The sequence below is a fragment of the Mytilus galloprovincialis genome, chromosome 3, assembly GCF_965363235.1.
Source record: "Mytilus galloprovincialis chromosome 3, xbMytGall1.hap1.1, whole genome shotgun sequence".
In the NCBI taxonomy this organism is placed as follows: Eukaryota; Metazoa; Mollusca; class Bivalvia; order Mytilida; family Mytilidae; genus Mytilus; species Mytilus galloprovincialis.
In genome coordinates this window covers 40697782-40709540 of record NC_134840.1, presented here as the reverse complement: position 1 = coordinate 40709540, position 11759 = coordinate 40697782, and the positions used below count along the sequence as shown (strand labels likewise).

General features: G+C 31.9%; 1 protein-coding gene across 2 annotated transcripts in view; it reads left to right on the top strand.

Annotated features, from left to right (window-relative positions):
* Positions 1–1996: 1996 nt before the first annotated feature.
* LOC143067932 (sodium channel protein para-like) overlaps positions 1997–11759 on the top strand; it is a 99281-nt gene continuing 89518 nt past the window's right edge. For both annotated transcript variants that reach the window (XM_076241573.1, XM_076241563.1), the window contains exon 1: positions 1997–2302. The gene's annotated coding sequence lies outside the window, so the exon portion shown is untranslated. The remainder of the gene's footprint in view (positions 2303–11759) is intronic.

Below are 11759 nucleotides of genomic sequence, written 5' to 3'. Positions count from 1 at the left end.
ACTAGCTAGTACTGTCGATCCATTGTCAAAATAATTGTCTTCAGGTTACTTGATTTACCTTAGATGTCTTGAAACTTTCCTATTTATCATCAATTTATAAAAATAGGCATAAGGAATATGAGAGGTATACACATCTTAGACAGTAACCCAACCATATAATGACAATCAAGAGACACACAAAAGGTAGCACACTCTTAATCTGACATGTTTGTAAGTTTATTGCAATATTTGTATATATTTCGTCATATTTTCAATTTAACGCATTCACTTGTGGGAATTATTCACCACAGTTCCAGGTAAGGTTAAACATGAGCGCGAGAATAATGGTAAATATAAAAAAGAAGATGTGATATGATTGCCAATGAGACAACTCTCCACAAGAGACCAAATGATTCAGAAACTAACAACTATAGGTTACCGTACGGCCTACAACAATGAGCATAGCTCAATTGGCGCAGAAGCAAAGCACCGCTTGGCTAGTGTTGCAATTGCTGCTTCCATAATTGTCTTTCTTTTTTTTGTTCCATTAACATAAAAACATGTCATCGTTGACGCTTTTGCAACGTTTCGCTATATAGGGACTTTTTATTACTTGATTATACATGTAATGGGGATTGTTTATTACCGAAGGTCGGTATGGTTATCTTTATAGTTATTACAATGAACTTTTCTACTTTCTATGATGGAAAGTTGTTTCATTGGCATTAATAGCATTGTTTTATGTTGTACTATGTATGTCTAAAATATTGAATTTTACACCACCAACGATGGACGAATAACCATGATGGGTTTTGATGTTGTTTACAGAATAGACAATAATTGTCCAAAATTCACGGAAGAATAAAAGGAAAAAAGTAAATATTATAGGAAATGTAGGCTACAGATAATGTTTATGTTTTCTTGGGTCTCAAAATGTAAAGAAAAGTTAACAATAAGCAAAATTATAAATCATGAATAAAGAAATGATTAACACCCATTCACAGAATCTCACTTCAGCGATTGAATGTGTTATTCTTAACTAGAACAATTTTTAAATATTATATTCTAACTCTTTGTTGAAAATATTAACACTAGTTTGTTTTGTAAAAGCATCCAAAGTTAAAGATATTCTATAATAAAAATATTGGATAAAAAAAGTTATCAATAAGGCTTAATATCATTATGGTTATGGTCGTATTTTTCCATCGATTTGTTGTAAAACCGATTGTCTCCCTTTCTATCCATCAACTTATTAATTATACATTGTACAGACATAAGAAAGAAAGAATAAAAGCAAACTTAGTAGGGTATAAAATAAATCGACTTAAACTATAATATACCAGAATATATATTATCGTTTCAGACAATGAATATTTCGGTTATGAATAATAAATACTAAAGTATAATAAAGGACGGTCTACAAAACGTATTACGAATCTGTGACAGTCATTCAATTGATAGTGTTGCAAACTCAAAATTAATACCGATTTTGAACAATTCTATATCTGTGTCATGTCCATTTTTTATATCTTAATCTCAAAAAAAATTATTTGAAAATCCAGAGTGAATAATGAAAAGATAAACTTTTTTTTTGGAGTACAAAAAAGATGTACGAATGTACGAATGAACACGACCGGGTCGATATAATTTCGACAATGCTGGAAGTGTAGAAAAGACTACGGTGACAAGACACATCTTTTTAGTATTTAAATAGTGAAATGAATAGAAACTACGCAAATTTCAAAAGCAATCATTATTTGATTCTGCTTTCAGAAAATGTAGACATTAATTTCCAATATAAATTTCCTAATATTGTTTTTAATTTCATATAATAGATTGGAATAAATAAATATTGCTAATTTGTTTAATGATAATGGCTGATGTTATTTATTTGATCGCCGGACCGGAGTCGTTGGCAATATTTATACAATTTGTTGCATTCTATCCACCTTACAACAACACAGTAGAAATCGATCAATAGATAGCTCATTTAGTATGCTGAATAAACCTAGTACAGTCCTACAGAATTCCGAGTACAAACATGCGTCCAAAGGAATCATACAACCTCTCGTGTGTAGATATTTTTAAAAGGTGTACACTATAGGTTCCTATTTTTGACAGAAAACGAAACTAATTTATAAATTCTTATTGTGTCCATATAAGCAATTATTAGGATGTAGTCGATTTGTTTAATTCCATATCGAAGCTGGTGAAAATCAATATGGCTGCCGAAGGCTTAAGATCGACGGAATAAATGAAACTGTGTGTTAAATTGAATATTTTCTGTACAATTACGAATAAATGTAGGAAAACACATATTAAGGTAAGAATTATTTTGTCTGCATGATTGTATAAAGTTATAATTAGGAAAACGGCATTGAAAGGAAATGTGTTTATGACGTATATATTTGAAAAAAATCCTCATGACTGTGTATTTACATAAGAGGGGGAAAAGGATTCAAATTGCCTCAATGTAATACATGGTTAGTATATGGACGTCGGTGTTTATGTTCACGTTGTCATTTTCTTAAGAAATAGAAAACACGCTTGATAGCAATTAAAGTACATATCTCAAAAAATTGAAAATCGTAGTATATTTACGTTTGAAATATACCCATTTGGGGTTGGTTCCTTTTACTTTTTTTAACAATAGGTAAAAAGCTTTATAAAATGAAAATAGAATAATGATACTTCTTCAAAAAATCAAGAAAAGACTTGTATGTTTCTATACTTTTGGTGGTTTCTTGAAGACAATTTAAAATGTTAAATCTGATTTGACGTTTATTCCATTAGAAAATCAACTGGAACGATTTAAAGTAAAATGCTTTCCAAGTATCTATTTTAAAGGGCGAATTTATACTTTGTATTACAGACGCTGTATATGAATAGCATATCCATCCAATGATATAATATGTGTTTCACGTTTTTAAATGGGCAAGGAAATTATGGTTGATCGTTTTACGAATACACGTAGTTGTATATTCTTGAACCTTTTAATTTCCTGAATACTTCATATTTGCTTCCATTAATTATTGAATTTGTTCTTTTAATACCGAACACAATGATTCATATAGTTTCCCTTAATATCATTTGTGACACGAACGGCACTAAATACTAAATATTTAATTTGCTATTGGAATTTTATTTCATAGGCTTATTCTATGAGTAATTAATCTGTGACTTTACCCTTTCAATAATATATGTAGTAAGCAATCAATGGAAATAGCCTGGACTATTGACGGGCCAATATTTCCTTATTTTTTCATGATCGTATTTACACAAACATCCAACCAAAATCCAGTTAGTATCAACCCACGTGGTACATATCCCATGGGTTTCATATTTCTAATGTATTATATTATACAATACAGTAACAATAATTTACATATACATATATATTGGAGTCAAATTAGAGATATTCGATTTTCGTTGACGTATAAATCGATGCATCTCATATGACATAATTTAATGTTCGTAGCTTGTACTTAATATGATTGCCTATTGGCAAAACTAACAATGATGCCAATTTTGAAATTACTATAATATTTCAAAACTTAGACATGTTCGCAGCTGCGGTGTAGGTGTTATTATTTCTAGAAACTGACATAAAATTGCGGATTTCAGTCACGTACTCATTATCTGATTTCATTTATCACTTGTTGTACATCCATCATTCGGAATCTTTAAGATTTTATCTATGTTTAGAAGTAGATATTAATTTTTGTTAACATAAAAAGACGAGGACAATAATATTGAAAAATCAATATGGACAAAATCTTGCTTACATGTATAAATCATTTATAAGAATATAAAGCTTTATAAGGACGTTTGTCTGTTTACTGACTGTTAGATATAAATCATTCCATTCTGCAAGATTGTGGTTTGAAGAAAAACTCTAGAACGACAATCGTCTGTCTACTGAGTGTGAGATATAAATTACCCCCGAATGGACGACTGTTGATAGAATTTTAAAGCTCTGTAAAATTAATCTTCTGTCAACTGAGTGTTAGATATAAATCATCTCTGACTGGACGACTGTTTTCATGAGTAAAGCTCTATAAAGATAAACTTCTGTCCACTGAATGTTAGATATAAATCATCTGTGACTGGACGACTGTTGTTAGTAGGAAAGCTCTATCAAGCCAATCCCTCACTAGACGACTGTTGTTGTAATAAGTAAAGCTTAATAAAGATAATCGTCTGTCTACTGAGTGTTAGATATACATGTACATCATTCCTGACTGGACTACTGTAGGTAGAAGTAAAGCTCTATAAGGACAAGTGCCTGTCTACTGAGTCGTCTGAGTGTTAGATATTAATCACTCCTGACTGTACGACCGTTGGTAGAAGTAAAGCCCTATAAGGACAATTGCCTGTCTAGTGAGTCGTCTGAGTGTTGGATATTAATCACTCCTGACTGTACGACCGTTGGTAGAAGTAAAGCCCTATAAGGACAATTGCCTGTCTAGTGAGTCGTCTGAGTGTTGCATATTAATCACTCCTGACTGTACGACCGTTGGTAGAAGTAAAGCCCTATAAGGACAATTGCCTGTCTACTGAGTCGTCTGAGTGTTAGATATTAATCACTACTGACTTTACGACCGTTGGTAGAAATAAATCCCTACAAGGACAATCGCCTGTCTACTGTATGTGAGATATACATAATTTCTGACTGTACGACTTTTTGTAGGAGTAAACCTTTATAAGGACAATCATCTGTCTATTGAGTGTTAGATATAAATCATTCCCGAATGGACGACTGTTGTTAGAAGTTTAAAAACTCTGTAAAAATAATCTTCTGTCTACTGAGTGTGAGATATAAATCTTCTCTGACTGGACGACTGAAGGTAGAAGTAAAACTCTATTAGGACACTCGTATGTCTACTGAGTGTTAGATATAAATCATTCCTGACTGTACGACTGTTTTCTGGAGTAACGCTGCAGTGTAAAAGGACAACCATCTGTCTACTGGATGTTAGATACAAGTCATCCCTGAATGCACGACTCTTGGTAATATGAAAGCTTTATCAGGACAATCGGCTGTCTACTGTGTGTCAAATATAAATCATCTCTGATTAGACGACTGTTTTCAGGAGTAAAGCTGTATAAAGACTGTATGAAAGTTGACTGTCTACTAACCATCAACTACTGCACAACTTTTGTCAGGAGTAAAACTCAATAATGACAACTGTCCGTCTACTAATCATCATATACTGCACGACAATTGTCTGGAGTAAAACTCTATGATGAAAATTGTCTGTCTAATAATCATCAACTATTGCACGACTTTTGTCAGGTTTAAAGCTATATAATGACAACTGTCCGTCTACTAATCAACGCATATTGCACGACAATTGCCTGGAGTAAAGCTCTATAATGAAAATCGTCGGTCTACTAACTTAAATCATCAACAAGTGTACGATTATTGGCAGGAGAAAGCTTAGATAGCTATATAAAAGCACTCGCATTTCTATAGAGTGTTAGAGCTAAAACATACCCTACTGTTCGACTGTTCTTAGAAGTAACTGAATGTCACATCTGAATCATCCCTGACTGATCGACTGTTCTGAGAAGTAAAGTTTTAGAAGGACAATTGCTTCTTCACTGAGTGTCAGATCTAAATCACACATTACTGCACGACTGTTGTCAGTCAGAAGTAAAGATGTATAAAGGTTATGTTGTTATGGAGATTTATTTCCCCGAGGGTATTACCAGCCCAGTAGTCAGCACTTTTGTGCTGACATGAATTATCATTGATATGGTTATATTTATAAATTTACTGTTCACAAAATTTTGAGTTTTTGAAATACTAAGGCTTTTCTACCTCAGGCATACATGTAGAATACCTTAGCTGTATTTGGCAAAACTTTTAGGAATTTTGGTCCTCAATGCTCTACAACTTCGTACTTTATTTGGTCTTTTAAACTTTTTGGGATTCGAGTGTCACTGATGAGTCTTTTGTAGACGAAACGCGCGTCTGGCGTACATACAAATTTGTCTTGCGCAAAGAACACCTTCAGGTCCCTTAGAGAGTTGCCGATTGCTCTATGACACATCAGAGCAAAATTCTACATTGGAATTAAAACAAGTGTTTTAACATTGAGAGCGTGGCAAAAAGAATCGGCATTAACGTCCCCATTTTAACCGAACTAAGGTGCTTATTTATAAATCAGACACAAACAAACAGACATGTCAAATAGCAAAGGTTTTTACACCAGGACGATAGAAGCACAGGAAAGACCATATTTTTGTTGATTTTGTTGAACGAGGAATACTGCTTTCTCAAAAGTTGCTAAGACAGGGCTATGAATCAATCAAATTAAGGTCATCACTCAAGAAATTTTACGGTCGCCATCATTAGCTGATTGACCATTATGACAAAAGTGTGTCAGAAATCATAACTTATATTCTTCCTCAGTCATAATAACCTTCCATCATTACCGAACTGAACAAAGAAATAACACGACGGATGCCTTACACGGTGCAGTAAATGCTTACCCGTCCGGAGCACCTGATTTCACTCCCGGTTTTTAGTGGAGTTCGTGTTGTTTCTTATTTATAACTGTTGATGTAAATGTCCTTTTGTTTTGTGAGTCTTTGTCTACTCCTTGGTTTTTATTGTTATTGTCTTTATACCACAACCAACCGCTGTGGTCTAAAGTTTATACAATAAGCTTTTCGAGTAAATTATCAAAACTTACTGTTGCCATATGGTTCAATAGACCATAACATAATTACTGCATTGCATTTTTATCATTGTCGACGTCAGTCATTGATTTTACTGCCAAATATTTAGCTTTCCAGCGAACCTTAAGTGGATCTTGAAAACATTTTCGACAATAAAATCTTAAATTGACGTAGCCATAACTTCTGTAATTGATTTTAAACTGTGAGTGTTAAATGCGTTTTGGAATAAACGCAATGGTCAGACTCTGCTGCACTTGCATAGAGCTTTTATACGGGTAAACGGGATTTTCCCCAATCAAAATCATGACTTCAATCAGAAACTTTAAAAACGTTTTGGATTAGAATACAATATTGTTCAACTTGGTTCTAATCCAATGTGACACGTAACGCCTCTTTTTTCATAGTTTTATCAATTTAATTTAGAGTTAACGGTTGGGGTGAATGGGGTGATTAGCTACAAGAGCATATCAAGTTTTCGGGATACTTGAACTTTTTTTTTTTAAATTTGATTATTTTACGATAATTGCGTCAGAAAAGGAATAACAGAATTGATATTGAAGAGTTTGGTCGCCAGTAAAACATATTGACAATTTCGATTCTGCAAATGCAATATAAAATGTTATTCCCTAATTATAATGTCTTTGTTTTAATGCCCTTTGAAATAATAACATTTTATTAGTATCGTCTTGAGAATTGAGAATGGGCATCTGAAATAGTTTGCTTTATGTTCAATAACAAATGTTTTATGTAAATTCAATGCGTTTTTCTTTTTGAAAAAGAGTCTATTTGCCTTTTATCATTAATAATAGATTTTTTTACTGCATGATTTTAATTGGTTTTGTATGAAAAGTTCTCAAAAAGTTACAATGTCAAAAGACATGTTTAATTAGCGTCATAGTAGAATTCAAACATGCATACAAAACTAAATGTTTACAATATACTCAAATACAAATAACATAACTATAGTGTTTCAATGTAATTTCTAAACATGTACTTATTAATGAAAAAGGGAAAGGAATATGAATATTAATTATAATGGTCTTTTATTTCATATGTTAGTTTCATGTCACTGGTTTTGCATGCATATAATGTTATTTCTAATATACCAGTCTTTTCATATCTATAACACTAATTAAATATACGTACTGTGGTCTAGAAAATAAAAGTAAATTAACGTTATTTCGTTTTGTTTGCTAATATGCCGGCATTAAAAAATGTAGTACAGTTTAAAATATTGATTTCTAAAACAACTACCATAATAAAAAGCTGATATATATTATAAAACTCCTATCTAGGAGTGGGTTTATTAGTATTTCCTACACGGAGGCTCTGAAGAGAATGACTTTATTTTGCTAAGCATCTTGGCAGTGATGAATTGTTGCATTTTTGGTTGTTTTTTTTTAGTAACTAAGATTGAGACACAATGTTGACTGCTGTTCCCCTTTTTTAACTTTTTTACCTAGTATGTCTGTTTGTTTTGTTCGGGCATCCTTGTCGATATGATGCAGTTTGATGTGATTGTTTTAATATCTGAGAGGTTTGGCTAGCCATAAAACCAGGTTAAATCCACCATTTTCTACATGAGGAAATGCATGAACCATCTCGGGAGTGTGAAGTTGTTGTCCATTCTTTTGGTGTGTTTTATCTTTTGATTTTGCCATTTAATTGGGAACTTTCCATTTTGAATTTTCCTCGGAGTTCGGTATTTTTGTGATTTTTATTTTTTGTGACGTTTTAAAGGCGCTTTTACGATCTGACAAGCAACTTCTTTCTGATGTTTTCTTATAATCTGAAATAAGATTTCGGGTATGCAAAAAAACGTGTTCAAGTTCTTGTTAAAAAATAACAAATATTTACCAAATAAAAATAAACACCTAAAAAGCGGTGAAAGTGAAGTGACGGTACACGCCATAAACGTCTGTGCTATTTATGCCAATTGTATGTTTGGGAACAAAACTGGATATGGCAGGAATGAAATGACCAAAATATAATGTATGTACATGTATGTGGAGAGCTACTGCTAACTAGAGATATTTTGAAATAAAACACGTTTACATTTCACATAATGTACAGGTAGGTTTATTTTGGTTTTAGTATGATAACAGGATTAAAATCTTAGATGTTTACCTTTATTTATATTTCATTTCAGTGAAATATAGGGATTGCAACTAACTCAAACGAAACCCAATTTTACTTGTGTTTATTTTATTCGTTATGTAAATTAATGTTAAATTAAACAGGTGTTACATGTTCGATTGTCGTTAAAATGCAAACATTTTTGTTAAATATTTCGGCCTGTGATTTTTTCAAAAGTTGATACTCTGTTTATATTACTTATAAGCTTAACCGTTTGAATGGATATGAAAATAGAAGAATTTCGTTAGTGTAAAGCACCAAACGTTGTTCAGGGATAAATTAAGAAATGTTTTGCATTTTTATAAGAGAAGGTGCATAAATCGATGTCGTTTTGCTACTTAGTTGATGTCTCGTATATCTATTATTTTGATTTTATAATAAATATCAAAGTTACACAAATTACCTCCCAAAAAATGATCACTTTACAAAAAGACCCACCGATTATCTACCTTTTTCAATTGTCTTCTTACTGACCTAATTTTAACCTTATCGACTATTTTTTTCTTAAGTTCCAGTATCATGACTTGTAGTTAAAATGATATGTCACTTGCGTAGTTTTAACCATATTAAATTGGAAATTAGCTCAAAGACTTTTTAATCTACAAATATCTGTTATTGTTTTTGTTCATCTTGAAATTTGAGAGTAATTGCAGTCAATGCCGGGTAAACTTTTTCTATTGAAAACTTACACAAGGACGTTGATGTTATGTTTACATATGAAGACGGTACAAAGTCTGTACTAGGTTTTTTTTCTTCATGTTAGCGTTTTGAGTCATTTACTGTAAGCACTTGTATTAAAACAGAGACACTGGTTTTTGCAACGACAGAATTTTAAAACAATCAATGTTGACATATTTAGTATAAGTGATTTGCAATATTTGTCGTTGACATTATGTATGTTGGATATCAAATATATTTCAAGTCAAATTTGTGTCCTTTTTTACTCTTTTTTTAGTAGATAAATGGCTGTTACATAGATACAAGGTCAAGTTTTCGTAATTTGTCTCATTGATTTTGATTTTTGCAGATACTTGTTGGAGTTTTCATTATTCCACGTTTTTGAATTCTTACTTTTTTCCATTATTGCATGACTGTGTTGTACTCTCCAATATTTTCCTGTATTTTCCATTATTGCATGACTGTGTTGTGCTCTCCAATATTTTTCTGTATTTTCCATTATTGCATGACTGTGTTGTACTCTCCAATATTTTTCTGTATTTTCCATTATTGCATGACTATGTTGATGGATGATGTTTTGTGTTGTACTCTCCAATATTTTCCTGTATTTTCCATTATTGCACGACTATGTTGTACTCTCCAATATTTTCCAGTATTTTCCATTATTGCAGGACTATGTTGCTGGATGGTGTTGTCTGTTGTACTGTCCAGCATTTTCCCAAAATTTCTGTTATCCCTTGTATGTAGTACTATGGAATTGATTTACCTGTATTGCAATCCATTCCAATTAATAATATAATCATTAATACGGAAAACTAAAAACACATTTGTAATATTTATAATCTTTGATACAACAAAACATTTAGGGATTGCTCACATAACTTAAACTTTTGCAAAGGACATGGCAATGTCATTAGTGTTTACAAAGAAAAGTCAGAATCGATCATACCCATTGATGAGGATCATTTAGTCACGAATTTTACATTAATTGTCATGAAAAACATATATGCAGATATTAGTTCGTGTTAAATTCTCGAAACAAGGAAATATAACTATCCAATTGTTAAAAATGTCAAAATAATTTAATATTGAAAAAGTCGGGTAAAGTGTTCTTTATATTGATTATTTAAGAAGAAGGTACACCTATATATCTTTTCTATGAATGTAACAAAAATCAACTGAACCCCTTTTAGTCTACTATTCAGCAATTCGCGTGGATCTCATCGGTAACTGATTATAAATTTGAACCTTCTGATATATTTATTTAAGTTATTCTTTTTATTAAAATTCTTGCATTGCTTACTTCTTTTCAAAAGGAGAGTACGAATTGCTTAAGAAGTGCATACACGGGCCACTTGTGTTAGTAATTATCAGGATTCTTTTGCCGTTATATTCATGGAAGCTATATATGCCAATGCATGATATATTTCATTTAAGTATTGGAAAATTTAATAAATACTCTAATTCATCCTTCCCCCACATTTTTACTCGGATGGTCGTATCCTATTATACATTTATCATATTATCACACTTCATGAATTTCAGTAGTTCGATTAATTTACGCATTTTTAAGCATTTCATGTTGTAAACATTCCATATAAAATGGGATTGATTGCAGTTTATTCGATAATTGTTTTCTGCTTCTCACAAAATAGTCGACATTAATCCTAGGCTATTTCATCTACTTCGATGGTTTATCTGGTTAAAGAATTCCATCGGAGCATTACGTATTGGCTCGTTCCTGTATACAATATTCAGGTAGGCGTGCAATCAATAGACAAAAAGACAGGTTTATGAACACCGAAGGAAATTGTTTAGCTTGCTTTTTACAATGACTAATGCCTGGAAATGTTTCACCTTTGACTTACAGTAATTTCTGTAACCAATAAAATTCATATTGATCAGTCTGCAAAGAATATGACGCAATAGAAACAACAGGTTCGCAATAACTGTTGAAACTGATATTTAATTAAATAGTCAATGGAAATCAACACAGATACGCAGCTCTAAACTATGTTGACAAAGATAAGAGAAAACCAATTGCTTATTGTTTTATACCCATGTCATCTATTTCCTGGTCCTAGGTAACCTAATCTGTCAATCTAAAAACAGCATTTAATCCATTAAATCTGACTGGCTCACGCGAACGCAGCAGTTGTAGTAAGTGAATCGGCCGGAACAACATAAAATATCAAACTTAAAACACTTAGAAAAATACAAAACTTGTGAAAATTACACATGGACGAAATAGTAGATAATAACATGTCTTCAATTTTCTG